Genomic DNA, 10000 nt, shown 5'->3' with positions numbered 1-10000 from the left:
AAATAGTAATCTCAGCAAAGTCAGATGGCTTCTTGGTTAGAGTGGGGGACAATATTATCACACGAAAAGATGGAAATTACCTCTACCTAGGTTCCATCCTGGAGGCCAATCTTTCCGGTGATAAAATGGCCACCAACGTAATCAAAAAAGTCAACCAAAGAACAAGATTCCTTTACAGGATCTCCTCACTGGTCAACAAAAACACCTTGAAGACCCTAACAGGAGCCCTCGTACAAGGTTTCTACACCTTGAAGACCCTAACAGGAGCCCTCGTACAAGGTTTCTACACCTTGAAGACCCTAACAGGAGCCCTCGTACAAGGTTTATTCCACTACGCTTGCACCTCTTGGTAACGGCTGACATAGAAACATTGTTTTTGTCTGAAAACTGTTAGGATTTAGAAGACATTTTGTAGAATGGTCTGTAACTGTCCCAGCAATGGGTATTTTGTACTTTTATATTTCTATTTTTCTATTTCTAGTTTCTATTCTATTTTATTGCTTACCTTTCTGAAAATGTATATGTGAACTTTATAGGTATGTTATTTGGGTACATATAAATGCATGGTGATATAGTGCCATCTACTGTGCTCTGTTTGTGGTCTGTCAGGTTCCTGGGCAGGTTGAATTAGGCTCACCTGCTCTGATTACCTCATTTAAATCACCTGTTGGGTCTGGGGCATGTCAGATCAGAACAAACAGCAGAGCTGCAGAGAGGAGCTCTCTCATGTCAGAGAGTCTGACATGACATGACAAAGATAAGAGAAAATAATATAATATGAAAGAACTTAACTGAACTCCTGAATAATCTGTGCAGAAGGCGCATACGGTACGTCCCCAATTGGTTTGTTTGTCTGTAAAAGTTATATTGCCATCGTTTGTGTTTATTGTTTAAGTACATTTTATTGTTTGTTTGGCTGACAAGGACGTTCATATTTCATTGTTTCATTGTATTTAAAAGTATATTATGTGATTTTCTTTACAGTTTTTCACGGTTGCCACTTGGGACAAATAGAAAGCCCTCAGTGAGATCAGTTGGAACGGTGTCTTATTTCTGCCACGGATAAAGAGGGTTTAGGAGCAGTTACATGGTCCTCAGGTGTAGTAGATGCGGGCTAAAAGGACTGCGTTGCAGCGTTGGCTGATCTCAGATCTGCGTTGGCTGATCTCAGAGCTAAAAGGATGTGTTGTTACTTGTTACTGCGTTGCTGCAGCGTTGGCTGATCTCAGATCTGCGTTAGCTGATCTCAGAGCTAAAAGGATGTGTTGTTACTGCGTTGCTGCAGCGTTAGCTGATCTCAGATCTGCGTTAGCTGATCTCAGAGCTAAAAGGATGTGTTGTTACTGCGTTGCTGCAGCGTTAGCTGATCTCAGATCTGCGTTGGCTGATCTCAGAGCTAAAAGGATGTGTTGTTACTGCGTTGCTGCAGCGTTGGCTGATCTCAGATCTGCGTTGGCTGATCTCAGAGAGGTTTGTTTGTTCTGAGTGTTTATGGTGGTTCCATGCTGTGAAGCTAAACTTAACCCATTCTGGGCGGGAACCCCTTTTGGTGTTTTAAAGCATTGTGTTACACAACTCTAGCTATTGAAAAATAGCAGATCTACAAGCTCGTATAGCGCGGCACCATGGAGTACCATGATGCACGCTACGAGCTTGTAGATCTGCCCTTTTTTTTTTTTACGTGAAAAAGTGGCCCAAGTGTTTGAATATATTCTTACGGAGTGCTTCTGGCGGGGTCCATGGAACTAGATATTTTCAGATGGGGGGGGTCCTTTCATATGGGGGGGGGGGTCCTTTCAGATGGGGGGGGGGTCCCTGGAACTACATATTTTCAGAAGAATCGTGCTCAGGTCTATAAGGGGTTAATGATCAGAGTCAGGAAGGGGTTAATGGCGGTGGGGGGGGTAGGGAGGATCAGAGTACAGTCAGGAACGCCGTTAAAATCCGCGCCCTTTAAACGCAGGGATCAGACTACGTATACGTGCGGCGGGTTGGACTTTCACCATGCCACAAGTTTGGCGCCGACCCAATCAATCATGGCCGTTGTCATCTTTTTAATGGCGTTGTTGCGCAACGTTGGTGGAGCGCTCGTGTATCTGTGCATCGTCCAATCAGAGAAACTGGCCCCCGTAAAATCTGTCAACTACAATTGGTACCATGGGGCGGGGTTTGGGGCAGGGTTTGGGGCAGGGTTTGCGGCGGGCAGCAGCAGTCCTATGAAGTTGATATCGGAAAGGTCCCTATAGTTTGTATCCCCGGACCGGCACGTTAAAATGACCACCGCTGAAGTGCCCTTTGAGCAAGGCATTGAACCCCCTACCATAAAATGTTCTATGAGCAGGGCCTGGCTGTAAACAAGTTCTTGAGCTTAGTCCAGTCACCCTGCAGGGTAAACATAGTACCTTTCCTTTCCTTAGTCCAGTTACCCTGCAGGGTAAACATAGTACCTTTCCTTTCCTTATTCCAGTTAACCTGGGTAAATATAGTACCTTTCCTTTCCTTAGTCCAGTTACCCTGGGCAAATATAGTACCTTTCCTTTCCTTATTCCAGTTAACCTGGGTAAATATAGTACCTTTCCTTTCCTTAGTCCAGTTACCCTGGGTAAACATAGTACCTTTCCTTTCCTTAGTCCAGTTACCCTGGGTAAACATAGTACCTTTCCTTTCCTTAGTCCAGTTACCCTGGGTAAACATAGTACCTTTCCTTAGTCCAGTTACCCTGGGTAAACATAGTACCTTTAATTTCCTTTTCTTAGTCCACAAATCAAACAAAATAACACTAACGGCTACGAGGTGACGAAAGCTTGACCTGCATAGCAACGGTTGCTAAACTATTTGGAATGTCATTGGGCGATGGCTTTTGGGGCGGGGTTTAGTGAAGGGTCAAGTGTGGTCAAAATCGATAAAACTGATTTATTTTTATCCAAAATGGCAGACTCTTCACACGCTAGAGCATGTCTGAAATAGATGTCAGAGCTCTTGAAATTGACATGTAAATATGAAATAAATGCTTAAACATGTAGCTATACTGTAGGTGTAATGTTAGAGACCACAGAAGACATGTAAATATGAATTAAATGCTTAAACATGTAGCTAGGTGTAATGTTAGAGTCCACAGAAGACATGTAAATATGAAATAAATGCTTAAACATGTAGCTATAGGTGTAATGTTAGAGTCCACAGAAGACATGTCAATATGAAATAAATGCTTAAACATGTAGCTATAGGTGTAATGTTAGAGTCCACAGAAGACATGTCAATATGAAATAAATGCTTAAACATGTAGCTATAGGTGTAATGTTAGAGTCCACAGAAGACATGTAAATATGAAATAAATGCTTAAACATGTAGCTATAGGTGTAATGTTAGAGTCCACAGAAGACATGTAAATATGAAATAAATGCTTAAACATGTAGCTAGGTGTAATGTTAGAGTCCACAGCGGGAGGCAAACGAATTCCCTCAAAACACAGTTTTTAGATGCGGGAGGCAAACGAATTCCCTCAAAACACAGTTTTTAGATGCGGGAGGCAAACGAATTCCCTCAAAACACAGTTTTTAGATGCGGGAGGCAAACGAATTCCCTCAAAACACAGTTTTTAGATGCGGGAGGCAAACGAATTCCCTCAAAACACAGTTTTTAGATGCGGGAGGCAAACGAATTCCCTCAAAACACAGTTTTTAGATGCGGGAGGCAAACGAATTCCCTCAAAACACAGTTTTTAGATGCGGGAGGCAAACTAATTCCCTCAAAACACAGTTTTTAGATGCGGGAGGCAAACGAATTCCCTCAAAACACAGTTTTTAGATGCGGGAGGCAAACGAATTCCCTCAAAACACAGTTTTTAGATGCGGGAGGCAAACGAATTCCCTCAAAACACAGTTTTTAGATGCGGGAGGCAAACGAATTCCCTCAAAACACAGTTTTTAGATGCGGGAGGCAAACGAATTCCCTCAAAACACAGTTTTTAGATGCGGGAGGCAAACGAATTCCCTCAAAACACAGTTTTTAGATGCGGGACAGAAGACATGTAAATATGAAATAAATGCTTAAACATGTAGCTAGGTGTAATGTTAGAGTCCACAGAAGACATGTAAATATGAAATAAATGCTTAAACATGTAGCTAGGTGTAATGTTAGAGTCCACAGAAGTGACCCTTTCAGGCCTGTTTTCTCAACTCTCTGTTTCTCTGCCAGACATTATTCTATAAGACATATCTCCAGAACTGGTGGGTCAAGCTGAACAACCAATATGTCCATTTGAAGCTATGATTCCCTGCTTTCACACCATTCACAGGAGGGTCACAACTATTCTAAGTCTTGGGTCTGAGAGGCAAAATGTCATCAAATGGTTCTGCTTAAATGCAGAATAAAATAATTGGACGTTGATATGAAAAGAGTTGGAAAGCACTTCTCTGTACGAGATGACGGATGATGGATGGCTGTCACGGTGAAAGATTTATTTATTGATTGATTGATTGATTGATTGATTGATTGAAATATTTATTAACAGTTTGCAGAATTACAGTACTACATTTCAAGCACAAACTCAATACAAAGACTGTTAACTGTGAGTGGACGACGCCATAACGCATTACACTTGTTTATACAAGAGGGTCCACCTTGTTCAATTCATCAAAAGAGACACTTCTATATAAAGCCAAAGAACAGAGCAGGAATTCCTCATAAAGATGATTGACGTCTCCTGAGCAGAACGAACGCATGCGGCACCGCAATATTAAGCATTATGTCATACTTTAGCTGTTGAAAAATAGCTGATCTACAAGCCCGTATAGTGCGGCACTCGGTGCCGCGCTACGAGCTTGTAGATCAGCTATTTTTCAACAGCTAAAGTATGACATAATGCTTAATACTGCCATCCTGAACGGATGATCCAGAGCTTCACATGGGTGCAAGGACTTCATGAGTTGCATAAGGAGAAGGACTTCATGAGTTGCATAAGGAGAAGGACTTCATGAGTTGCATAAGGAGAAGGACTTCATGAGTTGCATAAGGAGAAGGACTTCATGAGTTGCATAAGGAGAAGGACTTCATGAGTTGCATAAGGAGAAGGACTTCATGAGTTGCATAAGGAGAAGGACTTCATGAGTTGCATAAGGAGAAGGACTTCATGAGTTGCATAAGGAGAAGGACTTCATGAGTTGCATCAGGAGAAGGACTTCATGAGTTGCATAAGGAAAAGGACTTCATGAGTTGCATCAGGAGAAGGACTTCATGAGTTGCATAAGGAGAAGGACTTCATGAGTTGCATAAGGAGAAGGACTTCATGAGTTGCATAAGGAGAAGGACTTCATGAGTTGCATCAGGAGAAGGACTTCATGAGCTGCATAAGGAGAAGGACTTCATGAGTTGCATAAGGAGAAGGACTTCATGAGTTGCATAAGGAGAAGGACTTCATGAGTTGCATAAGGAGAAGGACTTCATGAGTTGCATAAGGAGAAGGACTTCATGAGTTGCATAAGGAGAAGGACTTCATGAGTTGCATAAGGAGAAGGACTTCATGAGTTGCATAAGGAGAAGGACTTCATGAGTTGCATAAGGAGAAGGACTTCATGAGCTGCATCAGGAGAAGGACTTCATGAGCTGCATAAGGAGAAGGACTTCATGAGTTGCATAAGGAGAAGGACTTCATGAGTTGCATAAGGAGAAGGACTTCATGAGTTGCATCAGGAGAAGGACTTCATGAGCTGCATAAGGAGAAGGACTTCATGAGTTGCATCAGGAGAAGGACTTCATGAGTTGCATAAGGAGAAGGACTTCATGAGCTGCATTAAGGAGAAGGACTTCATGAGTTGCATAAGGAGAAGGACTTCATGAGTTGCATAAGGAGAAGGACTTCATGAGTTGCATAAGGAGAAGGACTTCATGAGTTGCATCAGGAGAAGGACTTCATGAGTTGCATCAGGAGAAGGACTTCATGAGTTGCATCAGGAGAAGGACTTCATGAGTTGCATAAGGAGAAGGACTTCATGAGTTGCATAAGGAGAAGGACTTCATGAGTTGCATCAGGAGAAGGACTTCATGAGTTGCATCAGGAGAAGGACTTCATGAGTTGCATCAGGAGAAGGACTTCATGAGTTGCATAAGGAGAAGGACTTCATGAGTTGCATAAGGAGAAGGACTTCATGAGTTGCATAAGGAGAAGGACTTCATGAGTTGCATCAGGAGAAGGACTTCATGAGCTGCATAAGGAGAAGGACTTCATGAGTTGCATCAGGAGAAGGACTTCATGAGCTGCATAAGGAGAAGGACTTCATGAGTTGCATAAGGAGAAGGACTTCATGAGTTGCATCAGGAGAAGGACTTCATGAGTTGCATAAGGAGAAGGACTTCATGAGTTGCATAAGGAGAAGGACTTCATGAGTTGCATAAGGAGAAGGACTTCATGAGTTGCATAAGGAGAAGGACTTCATGAGTTGCATCAGGAGAAGGACTTCATGAGTTGCATCAGGAGAAGGACTTCATGAGCTGCATAAGGAGAAGGACTTCATGAGTTGCATAAGGAGAAGGACTTCATGAGTTGCATAAGGAGAAGGACTTCATGAGTTGCATCAGGAGAAGGACTTCATGAGTTGCATAAGGAGAAGGACTTCATGAGTTGCATAAGGAGAAGGACTTCATGAGTTGCATAAGGAGAAGGACTTCATGAGTTGCATAAGGAGAAGGACTTCATGAGTTGCATAAGGAGAAGGACTTCATGAGCTGCATCAGGAGAAGGACTTCATGAGTTGCATCAGGAGAAGGACTTCATGAGCTGCATAAGGAGAAGGACTTCATGAGTTGCATAAGGAGAAGGACTTCATGAGTTGCATAAGGAGAAGGACTTCATGAGTTGCATCAGGAGAAGGACTTCATGAGTTGCATAAGGAGAAGGACTTCATGAGTTGCATAAGGAGAAGGACTTCATGAGTTGCATAAGGAGAAGGACTTCATGAGTTGCATAAGGAGAAGGACTTCATGAGTTGCATAAGGAGAAGGACTTCATGAGCTGCATCAGGAGAAGGACTTCATGAGTTGCATAAGGAGAAGGACTTCATCAGTTGCATCAGGAGAAGGACTTCATGAGTTGCATAAGGAGAAGGACTTCATGAGTTGCATAAGGAGAAGGACTTCATGAGTTGCATAAGGAGAAGGACTTCATGAGTTGCATAAGGAGAAGAGTGAATATTATATTCTTTCAGAGCGAACGTTTTAAACTCAAATATTTGTTTTTAGGGGGGGGGGGGCGGGTTCCTGGAATTTGCAGATGGGGGTCGGCGGCCAATTACATAATATCTTTAGGGGTCGTTGACATGAGAATGTTTGAGCACCACTGACTGACTGACTGACAGAATCACGAGGGCTTTTCAGAAAACTGTCAGGATTTAGAAGACATTCGTAGAACGGTCCTCGAGGTTCTGGCGCCTCATAGAGCCGTCAGAACAACGTTAATGTTCTGACCGTCGTGAAAGACTAAGAATACCGCCTGGTCACCTGACCCCGCGCCGACCCCCCTCCCCCCCGGGGCTCAGGAGGGTATACGTGCTAAAATACTGAGACTTTTTTAAATTGTAAAGATTTTGAAGCGCACCGAGGTCAAAGGTCAAATGGGCTCTGCTGTGCATAGCTGTGTTCATGGCGCCGACAGCTGATTGGCCCCCGTCGCAGGTTTATTGTTCAGGCAGACGGCTCTCCGATTGGCCGGTTGCGGTTTATTGGAGCGGCCTAACGATACGAACGGAGGCCAGCTGTGCCTCGGTCTATCGAAGCAAGACGACCGTCTAGAAAACACCATCTTTACTCACAATGCAGGTACGTGTCTACATATCTCTGCTACTAAACACCATCTTTACTCACAATGCAGGTACCTGTCTGCATATCTCTGCTACTAAACACCATCTTTACTCACAATGCAGGTACGTGTCTACATATCTCTGCTACTAAACACCATCTTTACTCACAATGCAGGTACGTGTCTACCGTACATATCTCTGCTACTAAACACCATCTTTACTCACAATCATTAGCATTATGCTACACTTTAGCTATTGAAAAATAGCAGATCTACAAGCTGACAGCGCAGTGAACGCTTTTAACTCAAATCTTTGCATCTGGGGAGGTCCCTGGAACAACATATATTCTCAGATGGGGGTCGGTGGCCAAATGCAGATAATTCCTGGGGGTCCTTGACATGAAATAGTTTGAGAACCACTGACATAGAAACATAGGGTTTAACCCTGTGAGAACCACTGACATAGAAACATAGGGTTTAACCCTGTGAGAACCACTGACATAGAAACATAGGGTTTAACCCTGTGAGAACCACTGACATAGAAACATAGGGTTTAACCCTGTGAGAACCACTGACATAGAAACATAGGGTTTAACCCTGTGAGAACCACTGACATAGAAACATAGGGTTTAACCCTGTGAGAACCACTGACATAGAAACATAGGGTTTAACCCTGTGAGAACCACTGACATAGAAACATAGGGTTTAACCCTGTGAGAACCACTGACATAGAAACATAGGGTTTAACCCTGTGAGAACCACTGACATAGAAACATAGGATTTAACCCTGTGAGAACCACTGACATAGAAACATGAGGGGTTAACCCTGTGAGAACCACTGACATCGTGTCCCCTCCCCCCCCTCTTCATCAATGGGGTAGAAAGAGTTTCCTCCTTCCGGTTCCTAGGGACCACCATCCATGAGTCCTTATCATGGGATCTTAACACCAGTCTCATAATAAGCAAATCACACCAGCGTCTCTATTTCCTGCGGCAGCTTAAAAGAAGTTCAAAGTCAGCCAAGCAGTCATGACTCACTTCTATAGGGCCACTATTGAAAGTGTTCTCACCTTCTCCATGCTTGTCTGGTTTGGTCACACAACCTCTCAAGACAAATCAAAGCTGGAAAGAGTAGTACGTCACGCATCAAAAAACATAGGATGCAGCCTCCCTACACTTTCTTCACTCTATTCCACCAGAATTATTAGGAAGGCAAATAAAATCATTGCAGACAACTCCCATCCTGCACATCACCTCTTCAATCTCCTCCCATCAGGCAGGAGATATAGAAGTATCCAGAGCTCAACATGTTGCTTCAGGGATAGCACTTAATTACCCCGTAGCCATTAGACATCTGAACTCATAGTACAGTATATGCATAAAGCACTTTAAAAAAACTGAATGTAATTTCATATGCTACTGGTTTTTGTTTTTGTATTGTACTGTCCTTCTTGTTTGTGTATCTATGGTTGTCTGTATATGTTGAGTATGAACCAAGACAAATTCCTATCAACTTGTTGACATGGCAAATAAATTATTGAATCTTGAATCTAGAAACATGAGGGTTTAACCCTGTGAGAACCACTGACATAGAAACACAGGGTTTTCAGAACACTGTCAGGATTTAGAAGACATTTGTAGAATCTGGGGTCAGGTCTAAATGTGTTGAGTAAAAACAGGTGTGTACTTTTCCTCACCACAGTAAATGCTGCCTTCATGGTCTGGAGAGATCTATGCTGTGTTCACGTTAGCTCTGGTCCAAAGCCTAACAATGCTTCTACGATTCTGCCTATAGCTGCATTAAGGCTATTATGTCGCTTTTAAATCTCAGAGTGCGTCCACTAAGGCAGGGCTCTGCAACCTTTTTCACATGAAGTGCCCCGTTTTAATAGTCAGTGCCATATATAATTATGACACCACATCAAAATGAAACATTTCCAACTGATTTTGAGTGTCCATATACAGTAGTATACACACCAGTAAGACGCGCAAACGCGGGAAGCGAACGCAGCTGAGACCCTGCAGATCATGTCTGTCTGTCTGTCTGTCTGTGTGTCTGTCCCGCTGTTACTGTATATGTGGACCTGGCCCCTTTTGTGCCCATATATGGAGCTGAGTGGACCTGGCCCCTTTTGTGCCCATATATGGAGCTGAGTGATTGCTGATGCAACACACTCCATATTTGGACGTATAGCGGGACAGACACAC

The sequence above is a fragment of the Protomyctophum bolini genome (genome assembly GCF_963924005.1).
Source record: "Protomyctophum bolini genome assembly, chromosome: 14".
In the NCBI taxonomy this organism is placed as follows: Eukaryota; Metazoa; Chordata; class Actinopteri; order Myctophiformes; family Myctophidae; genus Protomyctophum; species Protomyctophum bolini.
This window is presented reverse-complemented; position numbering follows the sequence as displayed.